We start from the raw sequence: 15732 nt of genomic DNA, 5'->3' as shown, positions 1-15732 counted from the left end.
ATGGGATGAGCCGCGCTACAGTGAGCGGGGAGCCGGAGATCAGTGCATCACTGGTGGGCGATGGGGGTGGCGCACCTTTAAAACACTCCGCTTCTCCCGGCGCCTCCTCACACTCTACCTCTGCTTCTGATCTTTTTTTTTCACATTCTGGGGGAGAACAAAAAAAAAAATCTCTATTCACAGGCGTATCCAGGGTGTATGCCGCCGTCTTCTCCTCCGGCTTGGCGTTTCGGAGGCTTTAATCTTGAGATCGTGTTCCTGTTTTGCCTGAAAATAGCTCTGGAGGGAATTATACAACGCATACTTTGCTGGTGTACTTTCTCTTGTAGCTTCCTTTTTTTTTTTTCTGTCTGCACGTGACTGAGGTAATTAATGCGCTGCACTTTGACCCGTGCAGCCTCTGTTTGAGTGGCTGCCTAATTGTTGTTAGTAATGTCCCTGCTCACTCCGCCACTGTTCATTAACAGTTAATGAACAACCAGAGCACAAGTGCTTAGCAAGTGGTCATATCCACTCAAATGTGTTTAGACTAGAGGGGAGCTTATTTTTTAAAGACTAAATAATCTTTCATTTGGAGAAATGCATGATGACAAGAGCAGTCAGAAGTTCTTCCACCTGTGCTTTCTCCCGATGTGAGACTAAGTGCTTATTGTGTGTGGGCGGGTGAGTATCGCGGATAAGACATGCACCGAGCCTGACAGGAGAGAGATATCCGTTGTTTTTCTTTGCAGGTTTTTTTTAATTTTTTTTTTAAGCTGTGAACGTTACATCAAGTTCTTATGCTTGTTTTCCAGCATTCAGGCGTCGAGGCTTGAAGGTGTCATGTCTTCATTCGCTTCATGTCTTCCTCTGTTATTTTTGGATCTTAAAGAGATAAAATGACATTTTTGTTGTTGTTTTTCTTTACAAGTCACATGTCATATGGGAAACAATGCATAAGCTTTTTCCACAAAATGTCAAACTACCTAAACTACTCTTTAAACTTGCAATAACTAATTTTACATTTGTTTGCCACTTGGGGGTGACTTAAACAAGATGTGCACCCAACACTGACATATCACCTTTTAGGTTGAAGTGGCAAACCTGGTTGCATATTGTTGCTTATTTATTTGGAGTCGTGTGTGTCCACCTGGAGAAAGTCCAATGTTCACTCCCTTTTAGCTCTGTTTTGGGTCTTTACCAACTCCTGAGGGAAATATCTGCCTCTGTATTGTATTGTATATAAATGCTCTACGAGGAAGTAATGAACCAGAGCAGTAAAGTTGTTTAAGCACCCAAGTATAACCAAACAAATTCCCCTCTAAGCGCTCCGTGCTTGTTGTTAGTCTCCCGTAGAGCTAATAATAGGCGTGCCAGCCCACGGGAAATTCTTTAGTGCAAGCACCTCGGGAGAGAGGGAACATGACAACCGACGGAGGTAGGTTTGCGCATGACACAGACAGATTTCACTTTACTATTACCATGTAGCTTAACATGAGTCTTCCATTAGACATGTTGCTACTATTGAGTCATAAATCAATGCACGTTGATGATTCGTTCACAGGTGAACCGCGAGGACAACACATAGATGATGTGATTTCTCTTTACTTTCCCGTACGGCCTCCAGTTTGTTTAGTAATGTGTCGCAGATTTCACTTTTCTCTGTCTTTTGTTTAACAAAAGGCTATGCCAAATATAATATGGCAGTTAATGAATCTAAATACAGCCTATGTTGTATAATTAACTCCTGATAGACCCGTGTTGGTGTCATTATATCTAGGATCTAATTACAGCATAATTTGGTAGTGCGGGTAGAATATCATTGAAAGGGCAGCATACTTTGGATAAGATATGGCATTATATTTGTTTTCTAATTGGACTATGATCTTGTAAAATGCTGTCTAATTATGTGGTAGGATATCCTAATTAGTTTTTAATTAAAGCATAATTTGGTATATGATATTGTCCAAATATAGTAATCTTTGGTTCCAATACAGCATTACATGTGGTTTTTTTAACTACAGAGCTCAATTTAGGTGTATGGAATCCAATTAGTGTATAACTGTTAGCTTGCTGCCTAATAAACAATGTATCGCTAGTTTGTACCCAATTTGATACGAAGTATGTTTCATACACCGTGAAATTAACTGAGACCAAGAATTCGACTTGGTTAGTTTAGCTGCAGCCCCGTACTGTGACTCTCATCCAAAACAGTTAAGAGTATTTCAAATCCAAGCACCTGGAATGTGGAATTTATGTTAGGGCTGGGCAAATGAATGAATGAATGAATGAATGAATGAATGAAATGAATGAATGAATGAAAAGTACTTTATTAATCTCCAAGGAGAAATTTTTTTGTCAGAGTAGCATCATCCCACACTTACAGACATCCAATGACATAAACAAACTAAGCTAAACACACAAATGAAATCAAATGAATAATAACAGGAACAGGGATAACAGATATATACAAAAATGAGAAATGAATATATATATATGTAAGCAAATGAAATCAAATGAAATGAATATACACATACATATATACACATACATAACAAATAACTTCGGCGTATTCAGAGATTAAATTAAATGCAAACGGAAATTAAATTAAATGCAGTGTATAATTAACGCGTTAACACGAGATTAATCTGGCAATCCTTTAACGGCGTTAACTATTTGATCATGCGTGAACTGCATGTTGTTGTTTTTTTTTGTATTGAGAGGGCCTTATCGCTTTATATTTCTCCAGACGGCGTAGTCCAGACCTGGGCGTCTATAAGGCTGTCCTAGTCCGGCCCGCGTGAGGTTAATCAAACATGAAAAATAAATAAATAAGATGCACGCTATGAATGAAATACAACACTGCTTTTACTTTGCGCGCGCGCTTCCGTGTTGAAAGCATGTATTGTTCTGTAGCTTCTGTCCTCATCAAGCAACGGGGCAGCAACAAGCAGCTTCGTCAAAAGCTTCGACAGAGCGCTCACATCGGCAGGCTCCGCGTCCAGATTGAAAGTTAATCGCGGATGCGCAAAGCTCCTGACCCCGCGGTCTGATGCACTATGGCAGAGCATCACCTCTGGAGCTTTACTCTTCTCTCAAAGAGGAGAACTTTCCTCACATCACAAGATGTCCAGTGCTCTTGTTCAAGCCAACACAGACTGGACTTTTCTCACTGAGGAAGAAAAACTGAACTGAAAAATATAAAAAGCACTTATTGCTTTTGTATAAAATGAATCAATTGCTGGTCTTCAACATCCATCTTTAAGGTAAGCAACAGACTGAACATGGACCAAAAAAGGAGTGGCTTGTCCCTCACAGGGACCCTTACTGATGCGCATAATGTGATCAATCGCAGAAAAATCATGCGATTAATCAGTTATTTTTTTTCAACTTTGCCCAGCCTTAGTTTAGACACAAAGTTTGAGAATGTCTTGTGTTGACTTCAGTTAGAATTTTTAAAAAAAACACAAACGTATGTACACAAGCACTGAAAAATGTTTCCACCTTTCCTTGTACTGGAAAACCATTAATCAGCATGGCTGGGCAAATAATATACAGCTCATAGATTATAATATAAGCAGTCCCTTAGGACAAAAAAATATGTATTGTCCTGCTCACATTTAGATATTTAATTTCTCATAGTATCCCAATTGTGGTAATAACAGCGCATCTGTTTTTAATCAGTTGTTTCCAGTAAACACGTTCACGTGCAGGCTAGCTTACTGTAGTGTCTGTTAGTAGTTCCCACTGAGCGCCTTTTCCTGCGTTTAAGTATCTGACGAGGAGAAGCTTCGGCAGAGAAAAAAAAAAGTGCACAGCATTGGTCACAAGAGGGCATGTCACCCTATAAAACAAGCAAGTTGCTAATGACTTTTTCAGGAACTAATTTTCTGCTTTGTGGCACAGCCCATAAAACAGGGTTATTCTCCCCCATCAAGGGATGGATAGAGATTTAACTGTCTTTTCTGTTTATCGTCTCACAGCAACATTTACACCTCGCCTGTGCCACAAATTGAAGAGGGTCTCTGTTGACTTTGTCACTTGCGTCCCATGTTTACTTCAATTTATTTTCTCCCATTTCTCTATTTTTGATCCATTAAGAGCGAGGGTAAAAAGCACTGATCCGTTCTGCGCGTTGACAACATCTCATGTATACCATAGATGTTGAACAAGAACCAGTCCATTTCACCTCGCCGCCCTCGCACATCGCGAATGTTGTTTTTAACAGTGAAAAGCGCAGGATTGCGTCAGCGGAAAATCCATGTGACAGTAATGCTGAAAATTTGCTGCGAGACGCTGAGCTCTCACTAATACAAAAAGCCACACCATACTCTGTAACTCTCCCACCTGCTAACACTCTGATCCAAACCCCTGGGGGACACATGATGACTCGGATGTACGGGCTGACAGGAGGGATTTTAATACGTCGTGGAAAGACAAGTGTTTTGTTCATCACATACACCAGGGGTTGTACAAATCATGCAACTGTGCTTGTGTGCGTGTGTGTGTGTGTGTCCGCAGAATGCTCCGTTAACACATCCCCTGACAAAGGCGTCATTAAAAAAAATACATGAACAAAAAGACAATGCAATTTTTGAAGAAATCTAGAAGATAGGAAAAGCTAGAAACTGCAAGTCAAACTGCAACCTCACTGATGAATGACTGCAGCGCTATGACTTAATTATGATTGCACAGGAAATACTGTCCATCCCTGGTAATGACCCCGATTGGCCGTCGATAAAAAGGCCTGATAAACGCAGACTTCCTGAGCTTGGACGGATGAATTCGGCCTGAGTAATGAGAGCCGGAGGGGAGGGGGGGGGGGCTGCCCAGGATGACAGTTCTGGTCTATATCATATGCTGCTCTGTGGTTCTGAGGCGGCAGTGTGTGTGTGTGTGTGTGTGTGTGTGTGTGTGTGTGTGTGTGTGTTGGGGGGGGCAATCACAGTGATGCCAGTGTGAGCTCCCCTCATTTGCGGCTGGCTTTCAGACACAATGGCTTTGTTCTCAGAGAGAGGAAGAGAAAATAACCTGAGCTATCAGAGGGACGGTAATGAGAAATAAAAAATATAAAAATGTTCTCGGCCATCTATAGACTCTCTCGTGGCACCCTTCAAGTTAAAAAATGCAGCTGCATCGACCTTACACACGTGCAGTCCGCTCTGAAACGGTGGGACGTGGAACTATCCATTCAGATTTGAACCTGTAATGCTCTCGGTACACGGCTGGAAGGACCAAGTGGGTTCAACTAATTTATAATGGACTCCGGCGGACTTCCCCGGTTAATACCGCCCACTTTAGATCATCTCTCCTTTTCCGCTCTTTTGCAGGTCAACTAGGAATATCCTCCATACATTCTGACTAATTATCACTGGTCTCGCGTAAAATTGATTTTTTTTTTTTTTTGGTGAAAGAAGTAGATCTCCTGAAATCCCTCTCGCTATAATTAAGGCTTATATCGGGTTAATGGGAAAATGGTGGATCAAAGGTTGAATTAATTGCAGACTTGAGCATGTAATTCAGGTGCCGAGGGGTGAGGACACGACTTTCATGGAAAGAAACCTCGACATGGACTGGTTGAGGAAGTAGTTTTAAGTTAAAAGTCCTCGGGACTTTCTTCAGTCCTATTGTCACCTACAGTGGTGTCTCTCCCAGGATCAAACACACACCTGTAATTATTAGGTTTTCACACAGTGCACGCTCTGTAACTCCCGCAGTTCACATATATACCTGTATTTTCAGCTTTTTTGCCATACACATAGAAACATCCAATTAGCACGTCTGTGTTATGTGACACAATCACCTGTCGCTCGCCAGCCCTGCTGCCACCTGTCCCTCGTTATCTCCCTGTTCCTTGTGTGTTTAGTCTCTGTGCTCCGGTTGTCTTCTGTCAGTTTGTCCTCGTCGACAGTCTGCTGTCGTATCTGCATTTGGCGCCTGCTCTTGCACTCTGACAGTTTTTTCCCTTTTTTTTTTTACAGCTCAAAATGGACTTAGTTTGAATCATACATTCATCCCGGATATATGAAACACACTACAGTATATACAGGCCGGTCTCATCCAGCATTCGTAGCAATACCTTTGAAAAGTAATGGGCGGAAATTCGTAGACATCTGGCAAAATAATTTTGAAAGTTATCCACTAAAACAAATAGACTGTACTTGTCTTCCGACCACTCAAAGCTCTTAAACACTACCTGCTATCATTCTCCCATTCATCCCATTCATACACACGCGTAAATAGGATGCCTGTGCAGCGAATAGGTTTACAGATGCGCTCCTTAGTGCCGTCTATCGTCGTCGGGGAGTTTGAAAAGGGACCAACGCGCCTCAGCCTTTTTTTTTTTTTTGCCGTGAGACATTGGCTGTGTGGCGTGTGAGCGTGTGAAAACGCGAAAAAGCGCGTGTCACGCGGCGAAACCGTGAGAGTTGGTGGCTCTGCGAGTGACAGGTGTGGTTCGCCTTTTGAAGGAAAAATGCACGTAAAATGAGCCCTGACTTTTTATGTGACATCATACGCACCGTCGAGACAGTGGCTCGACAGTGGAGTGGGCTCTTTCATCAGAGGGCCACGGGGTCGATCCCGGCTCTGATAGTCCATGCTGATGTATCCTTGGCCGAATTTATCCCGGTGCAGTGTATGAATAGTAAGCTAGAGTTCTGCTGGGCAGGTGGCACCATGCACCTTCATTTTAATACAACGCTAAGGACACGCGGGTAGCTTAGCCGACCAGCGTGGCTCTGACGAAATGTAACAACTTCTGTAATCCAGCACCTCTGAAGCTCACTGATCTACATATTTTATTCAATGAATCCTTAAATTTCAAGTGTGAAAACAACACCTTTTTTTTTTACGTGGCTACATGGCACCTTATATCTTGACTGGGCTAGGGTGACCAGACGTCCGCTTTTTTCCGAACATGTCGTCTTTTCGGACCTTAAAAAATGTGTCTGGCAAAATAGTCCTTCTGTAACTTAACGCCTTCACTTTTCTTTTTTTTTTTTTACAACTATCTGTTTACGACCCCGAACCGCTGATGTAAACTACTTACTTGGACGGTCTTTGAAAGCCTAAGTTTCTAACGACACGTGGTATGGCGCTATGTGGAGCCTTTAAACCCAGGGAGTCATAAATATATTTACTACATGCCAAGTTAATGAGGGAGGGGGAATCAACATGAATACTTTCCTTGGGGAATAAATGGTGGCGCACTGAGCCAACAGCTCTGCAAAGTCACACCTCTGAAATAATCACGCAACTGCCAAATGGGGTTTGGTGGTTTTATTGCTTTTTAGTTGTGTGTGTGTGTGTGTGTGTGTGTGTGTGTGTGTGTGTGTGTGTACACAGTACATATCATATCCGGGACCCGTTTTGGACTTTGAACCAGCTGAAAGTTGGACAGTGCATCTAATTGGAGCCAGAATAAGCATCTGCACCTTTTATCTTTTCTTTTAAAAAAAAAAAAAAAAAAAAGCCACAGTGTTATGCTGCAGCTTAACAATTGTGTTGCTCCACCGTGGTTCTAGCTAATGCCTGAATAGCCTCCAGGGAATAAATATGCAAATGATAGAAATGTTACCGAAAACCGGTAGAAACAAGAAACAAGCAAGTGTGCAAACGAGAAGAAAAAAGACAGCGAAAGAGTCCGTGATGGCTTTTTTAAACACCTTCTAAACTTCTTCTGATTGTCAGAGCTCCAGAGCTCGTGTTGAGCCAGGAATGATGCAGAGTAAGATTGACCTGTCGAGAGCTGTCGATGAGGCTCTACATTGCCCGACACACTGCACTACTCTTAGGCCGGGCCGGCCTGTGTAATTATGTAATTATGAAACAGCAAACATACGGACTCGCAGGTGTTCGTATAATCGATTTCATTGATGTGAGAGTGGAGATGCAGAGAGGTCATGGACCCCATTGATCTTCCACATCCTGTCAATAGCAGTGGCAAATATTGATCCTTTCAAGCAATCCGACTTGATTGAAGGGAGATCCTCTCTTCTTTTTTTTCTTTTTTTCCTTATTGAATGGTCGGACAAAGAGACGAACGATGGGGGAGAGGAATGGTTGATGAGTCAGTGTTGTTTGTGGGGAAAGTGCCACTTACGGCATATTCACTAATAATGGCAACACCTGGTGGTATCGGAATCACCTCAGGAATTTCAGGAGTGAAATCATTTATAGTGACCTCACTGTAGTTCACATACAGTCACTATGACCCAGATTTTATGTATAATATATATATATATATATATATATATATATATATATATATATATACTTATTTTGAATGAAATTCAATGCAGCTTCATAATATTTCTGCAAGCAGATGATATGTTTTGGAAATTTGAATTCTAAAAGAATTTATTCTGTTCAAGAAGCTGATGTTTTATTCTCAAGGCTTGTATGAAGCGACGTGACATATTTAAAGTGTTTTCACTTCACAAATCACAATTTGTTGCAATTTGCTCATGTTCTGGATGCTTTTGTGTTGGTTCTAAAACATTGAGAAGCAATTCTCATAAAATCAGGACTCATGAGGTGTCAAGCCCTTAAAACAATGAATTACACTGACTTACCATCACATCCAAATGAATGCAGTAGTACCAGAGATATCATATTTTTTTCCTCCTTCACTCCCAGTTGTCTTCCTTCCTGTGAAAATCTGCCGTGTACTTTACCCACGATGCAACTCAACTGCCAAGAGGTTTGTGTGTATTATGTCAGCTGCCAATGTTGTTTTTTTTTCTAGAAATTTTAAATGACTAGTTTTTAGTAAACCGACACTGACTCAGGTGACATCACTTGAGGCAATGTGTCAGGGATTATTACAGAAATACATTAATTAATACAATCCGAAATAATAATGATGACAACAAGAATGTTTGACAAAATGTCACCTGCTAAACATTTCTGCCTGTAAAAGGACTTTGATTTGTAGAAGATAGTTTTAAAAAAAATAGGGCGGGTCCATCAAATATGTGTTTTTTTTAGAAGATGTAGGCCATCAGTTGTTTACCACTGAAGGCTATTTATTAACCTCTTAACGCCAGGTATACAACATGGACCCCCTGCTTGGAAATCCTGGCAGCTGCAAGCGGAGGAGGAGGAGGAGGAGGTGAGGAAACAGTAGTAGGAGTAGTCGGAGTAGGACTCGGAAAGAAAAGGAGTCCGTTCCGCTCGGATGACCGGAGCCGCGAGGAGGGTGGCAGACAGTCAGACAAGACAGCGCGCGCTCTCTCTCTCCCCTTCTTACTCTCTCTCTCTCTCTCTCTCTCTCTCTCTCTCTCTCTCTCTCTCTCTCTCTCTCTCTCTCCCCAACGACCGCGTGCTTGTGCGTCCCACTCCAGCTCGGTTCGAGGAGAGAGAGAGAGAGAGAGAGAGAGAGAGAGAGAGAGAGAGAGAGAGAGAGAGAGAGAGAGAGAGACACTTGACGCATCGGAGTGAGTGAGTGAGCGCACCAAGGCTTCACTTTCCAATATGCAACCCGCGAGACGCCACGCCGTCAGCTAGGCTACTTGTGCTTCTGACAGAGAGAGAGAGAGAGAGAGAGAGAGAGAGAGAGAGAGAGAGAGAGAGAGAGGAGAGAGAGGGATGGAGGAGCCTCAGTAGCGGAGCAGCACGGAGCAGCACGGAGCGGCCCAGCCCCGCGAATGTAACGTACACGCCAACACAAAAGAAGAAGAAGAAGAAGAAGAAGAAGAGAAACACACATCTTCCGCGCGCACCAGTCAGACGGATATTTCATTCATTTTTTTTTCTTTCTTTTTTTGGGGAGGGTTTTGTTTGTGGCCGTGAGCGTCACCGCCGCGACTCGCCAGTGATGTCTGTGCAGCAGAATGTTGTTTAGGGGCAAAATGTATATATCTATATATATAGTTATATATATACACACGGATTAATCTGAGGGTGTGCATTCCTTGGAGACATCGCTGACGCGAGGACAGGTAAACCATTTATTAATATTAGCATCATTACTAATATTGCAAGTATATGTTTTTTTTGGTATGTAGCAACTTCGGCACCTCTTAAATTGCTTCTCTATCAGCTCAAACTAAACATAGCCTCCATCCTAACTTTTCACAGATTACGTTAAAACCTTGACTGTGTAAGTAGAGGAGGGGGGGGGGGGGGTAAAGACGGGATTGCCTTCTCTGAATTTCACCCTCATGCTGATCTCATTTGCCTGCGTCCACTTTGTTGTGAGACTATCATGATGGAAGCAAAGTAATCTGCCAGTGTGTGTGTGTGCGTGCGCGCGCGCGCGTGACAGAGCATGTCTCTGATCCGTGCAGATGTTTAGTAATCCTCCTGAGTTGACCCTCCCATAAATAATCCCTGCGGATTTTGGTTGATTACACCGCTTCTGCTGCTGACCACCTATATACTGTGGGTGTGTGTGTGTGTGTGTGTGTGTGTGTGTGTCTGTGTGTGCGTGTGTGTGCTTCAACGCTCTCTCTCTTTCTCTCTCCCACACACACAAACACAACCCATAATCATCTTTCAATATTCTAGCCCCGGTTTTCCCACCTTGATTTGTGCACTTCGAGGATTAACTGGATTGGAATAAGTTTTTGTTTGTGTCGACAGTTTGATGAATCCGCCTTCATGTCACTGCTCTCATGGTGGTGTTTTGTTTTTTGCCAGCACAGCTGTCAAGTCACTTAACTACTGATGGGTAGAGCCTACAGTGTGTGTGTGTGTGTGTGTGTGTGTTTGTGTGGCGTGGAGGGGTTGACGGCCATGCAAAGCGCCACATAATCCTGCTTTTAATATGTTTAATAGATATGAGCATCTGTGCTGCCAATATAACGGCTCTACTCATTTGATTATTTATTAATTTCTCCTCCAGAAACATGAAATAACAAGCCATGGGAGGAGGGAGGGGGCGCAGTCGTGCCCAGTGCTATGGTAACACCTGTCAGAGCGCCGCCACGAACCAGCACCCGTCTGACGGCGATATAAAACGACTCGCATTGCCCAACTCACCGTGAAGTCTGCGGCCGGCTGAGGTGGCAGCGCCGCTGACCTCTGCGCGTGCGACGCGTGTGCGTGTTGGCTTCTCGTGGGTCTTCACAAGGGAGGTTGGCGGAGGGAAACGAGATGGGAAAACCCTCATCTTAAGAAGCCTCGGTTTTATGAAACGAGAGCCGATAGTCCTCCCCCGCCCCAAAAGCCTGAGACATGAAAGCGCAGACTCTCTTGAGATCCAAACATAAATATTTAAGATGGAAAAAGAATATGGAGTCGGTTAAGACTTATAGTCCAGGTACTGCGGGCTCGAGCCGGAGCTTCGTAAACGTGTTGACTGGCCTGCAGTGACCGCGTCTCGCAGGAGCAGGTGGCGCCCTGGACGCCCAACACGCCAATCGTCACAAGCGACGCTTAAAAATATCCCACGATAGGTTCTTTTAGAGGAGGCACGGCATGAAAATTTGATCAGGCGTTTTTTCTTTTTTTTCTGGCTGGAGGTACTTTGAGAAATGTGTCGTCAAGGTCATTTTTATTTCATGTCTCTCTAGGAAAGCTGTAGCTCAAGGAACATCGGAACGGGAGGATGTGTGTGTGTGTGTGTGTGTGTTTGTTTGTTTCCCTTCTTTTCCAACAAACCGTGCCATGTCGACTTCTTCTCATGGACTCGTTCTGTTGGACGATGTCATTGTCGCCTAATGGACACTTCACATCAATCAGGATATTGTTGCTTCTTCTCGCTGCTGTTTTCTACCTCTTTTAAGACGTGGGACAAAATATGACTCCACAGCAGTAGAGCAATAAGTTCCCGAGCTCTTTTATGTGTTGCTTTAACGTAAGGTTTTTAGGTTTTAAGTCAAACTAGCTGAGAATAATTTTCGAAGCCCCATCTCCTAAGAATTACATGTGCACACCACGAAACTGCTTTGTTTCTAATGACAGTCTGGGGACGTCCACGAAAGCAGGGAGGGTTGTGTCAAACAAACATGGGACTTTCACCCAGGGGACAGCTGTTTGTGTCCCGTGTTTAATCAAAAGTCAACGTTTCCCTTTTTGCATTTGTGTCCGCAGTTTAAATGACATGAGAAACATTTCAAGCCAAATCGTAGTTGATGACTAAACCGAACCAAGTGGTTTGTCTCCTGAACGCGACACAAATGCAGCAAAACCACCTGACATCAACCGTTTTAAACTACATGCGTAATCTGAGAGAACGTTGTCGGAGAACGGGTGGCATTTGCGAGGCCCGAAGAGTTGAGCATCCTGAAACTGTTGGTTTCAATAAATTGACTAGTCCATCATCAGTAACTCAATAGGCGGATTTGAAACTTTAATCCGAAGATTTGCACTTTTAATTTCTTGCTGGTCAGTAATATAAACTAATCATTATTTTTATCTTACATTTTTATCTCTAAGAAACTGTGATGGGCATTTTTCACAATTTATTCATGACATGTTATAAACAAATTGACTAATCGGTTAGCAGAGAAAATAATAGGCAGATTTATCTATCAGGAAGAACCGTTTGTTGCAACCCTAATTTACCGTTTTTTCTTAATATGAAATAAACATTATTTCATGTTGCTGATTTCTTTCCTCTTCCTTCCCCTGCCCATCATGCTTGCGTCCACTCTAATATATATCCAACTGAAGTGTGTGTATTAATCCGACCACCTTGCTGATCTGGTTCGAGTCACTTTCCGGGGATCCCCGCGACCAGCAGCAAACACAAAAACAAATGGCGTCAATTGTTTAGCGCGGCTGCTTTTCTTTTCTTTTTCCTTTTGCTCCGCTCTGCTGGATTCTCAAAGTAAACAGCGCTGTGAGATGTTCCACGACGCCATAATGGGCGAGGAAGCTGCAGACCCCAGATACCACTTTACAGGAGTGCCGTGCGGTTTTATGTGCGCCGTGCATTACTTGCTTGAATCCGGCGTAGTGGAGTAGATTGACAAGCTGGAGCTGCGAGCGGTGAGGAAAAGTACACGTTTATTCCTTCACCAAAACTCTTAAAAAGACACGATGGGGATAATTAGGCCGCATTCCAGGAGCAGATACAGATAAGATGGATTCTGTGTCACAGTATCAAGGTGGTGGATAGAGTCGACATTGAAGGAAAGTAAGAAAAAAAAGAAAAAAGAATAATGTCAAGGAACCATGAATACAAAAAGATACAAAAAAGATTTTTCTCCTGTCCAACACAAACTAGGTTTAATTGAGACAAATCTTTTATCTGCACGCACAATCTTCTTCTCGCTTTCCTTCTGAGAGGAAATTAGTGTGATCCTCACACACACACACACACACACACACACAAAACTACACGCCCCATCTTTGTCATCAAAAGCGCTTGTGAGCACGCGGCTGTGCATTGGGAGGCCTGACACCAACTTGTCAGGAATAAGCACACTTGACTAAAATGCAGCGGGGCTCCTCGGCGCTGTTTACCAGAGTCCCATCTCTCTGTTCATTTTTAATATTTAGATTGAAGGAGGAAAAGAGCCAAGACGGATCATGGAGACAGCTCCCGTTTCCTGCTCCATTTATCCAGTCTCATTGGTTCTGTAAATGCCCCATTTGTAATCCAATCACATTGGAAATAATTCCGTTGCTCTTTTTTTTTCTTCTCCTCCCCTCTCCCCTCCCCTCACCCGCAAGGCTCCACCACTTCTGCGCCTTCGGTTCCAAGGCGTCGCCGCGGCCCTGCGAGTCTTCAACAGACTGTCTGAGTCGGGGCCGACGATTCCTAATTCAAACATTGTTGCGCGCCGCGTCTCCTTGGGATCGTCTTTTAATTGACTGCTTAATAAGAGCAACGCCACACACAGCAGCGGCCAACTTCAGTGGTGGTGAAGGCTGGTGGAGGAGGAGGAGGGAGGGGGGGGGGAGGAGATCTGAGCGCCGGCAGTGTTGCATTATTTAATGCGCTTACATAAGGCCGGCAAACATCTTCTTTCCAAGCATTCTCAGGATGAGAGCGGGTCCGGGGCTCTTCTTGATGATACACCTGACTCCCCAGCGGGGGATCCGTTGTCGCTGGAGACACACAAAGACCCACATACTCGGGGGCGTGTTGTGCTCCGCTGGGGTGTGGCGCCTGTGCGAGAGCCATCTTTCTTCCCTCGTTTAGTGCAATGTAAGCAGCCGAACTGCACCTCCCCCCCAGCCTCCGCAGGATATTGTTCATTTCTCCGTCTGAATCGAGATCAAAGGAGTCAAAAGATTTTCACAAATAGATCCACAACACCATGTTGCTTTGTGTTGTCATCTGTTGATTAAATACACGCACGCGGCCTTAGCAAGGACAAGATTGTTTAAAATCTTTTGGGGTTTTGGGGAGTATCTTTTATGCTTTCAAAGACTGCATTAATGTATTGGTGCACATGGCGTGCTTTAGCTATAGTTTAAATGTTTTTGGACATAAAAACACATAATTAAAGTATGTCTAATTATGACTGCACAGTGGTGTAGTGGCAAGGGGCCTGGGCTCAATCCCATCAGATCCTTTTGTGGACAGTTTGCACAAAAACTGCCAAAGGTGCAGCCAAAAGTGCTATCCGATCTAGGCAGATGTGTTAGGATCTGCCTCAATGCAGAAATACATAATTAAAGAAAGGAAAGGCAATAATACATCATTTCATCAAATAAAACAATACACAATGTCGTATTGACATAGATCATTGTATGGTGCTTAATTACCTTGAGTTGTATGACAGAATAACATTTTATAACACCTAAAACGCTAACGATGTCTTCTACAACTAAAAAAGAATCTTTTCATCTTCCTTTGAAGGAGTTTGTGGAGCTTACAAAGGGTGTAGGAACTAAAAACTGGAGCATCAGACGAAACAGTTTTTGTTGATTATGTTAAAAGAAGAGGGTTATTTAAAGTGAAAGGGGGAATTTAGGACAAGAAATGGAAATGAAGGCAATAGCGAGGTCATATTATCCACGATGGTATATATACACGCACAAGTTTTCTCAAGTTATTTCTATCAAGGAATTTTTCTTACATTTATGAAATTCAACAAACCACGTTCAAATGGCATTTTGATTAGCCAGTATATATATATATATATATATATATATATATATATATATATATATATATATATATATATATATATATAGAAGTAGCATTCTGTACTGACGGCAGAAGCAGAATTTGCACTAAATATACAATTAATTAATGCAGTCCAAAGTGTCCACCACCCTGATGATGTCATCATCGTCGCGATTTGGGGTGCAAAATAATTGTGTGTTTTTGGAATGTACGATCCAGAGATGTTGAACCCTTTTCACAGAGGGTTTTCTGCTCAAGAAAGTTAATTGTTATAATTTTAGTCACCTAGAAAAGTCCTGTTTTAGTTTGCTTGTACTTATCTCCACTTATGTGGTTGCAAAAGAAACCCACGATGCTAAAAGCCCAAAAACACAAGGATTGAGATCACCAGAAAGCCAACTTGAACCTTTAAAACTACTCCTAAAACCAACGGGTGACATCTACAGTCTACGTGCATGACCTTTACTACAGACTTAGGATCAGATTTAAAGACCCCTCAATGGTCCACATTCTCAGGCAGCACCGACATTTCATGAAAGCTTTTTGAAGCAAACTTTGAAGTTGTTACCATTGAAGAACATTCTAGTTTAGTGGTAAAGTGTCGTTGTAAAACCCTAAAATACAGCAGAAGTGTGTTAGATGTTTATGTGTGAAATGCTAAATGAATACCCATGTTAAGTTTCATAACAAAGAGTAAAGATATACTTTTATAACCACACTTT

The 15732-nt window shown here is 42.7% G+C and overlaps 1 protein-coding gene across 1 annotated transcript in view; it reads left to right on the top strand.

Moving 5' to 3' along the window:
- The first annotated feature begins 9417 nt into the window (after positions 1-9417).
- The window catches only part of cntn4 (contactin 4), a 138560-nt gene continuing 132245 nt past the window's right edge, over positions 9418-15732 (top strand). Inside the window, exon 1 of the mRNA XM_068593867.1 lies at positions 9418-9923. The gene's annotated coding sequence lies outside the window, so the exon portion shown is untranslated. The remainder of the gene's footprint in view (positions 9924-15732) is intronic.

This window comes from Clinocottus analis, unplaced genomic scaffold (assembly GCF_023055335.1).
Source record: "Clinocottus analis isolate CAN_PGR_092001 unplaced genomic scaffold, fCliAna1.0.p SCAF_3, whole genome shotgun sequence".
NCBI lineage: Eukaryota > Metazoa > Chordata > Actinopteri > Perciformes > Cottidae > Clinocottus > Clinocottus analis.
The sequence above is the reverse complement of the archived record's forward strand: the minus strand, read 5'-3'. Positions and strand labels throughout refer to the sequence as shown.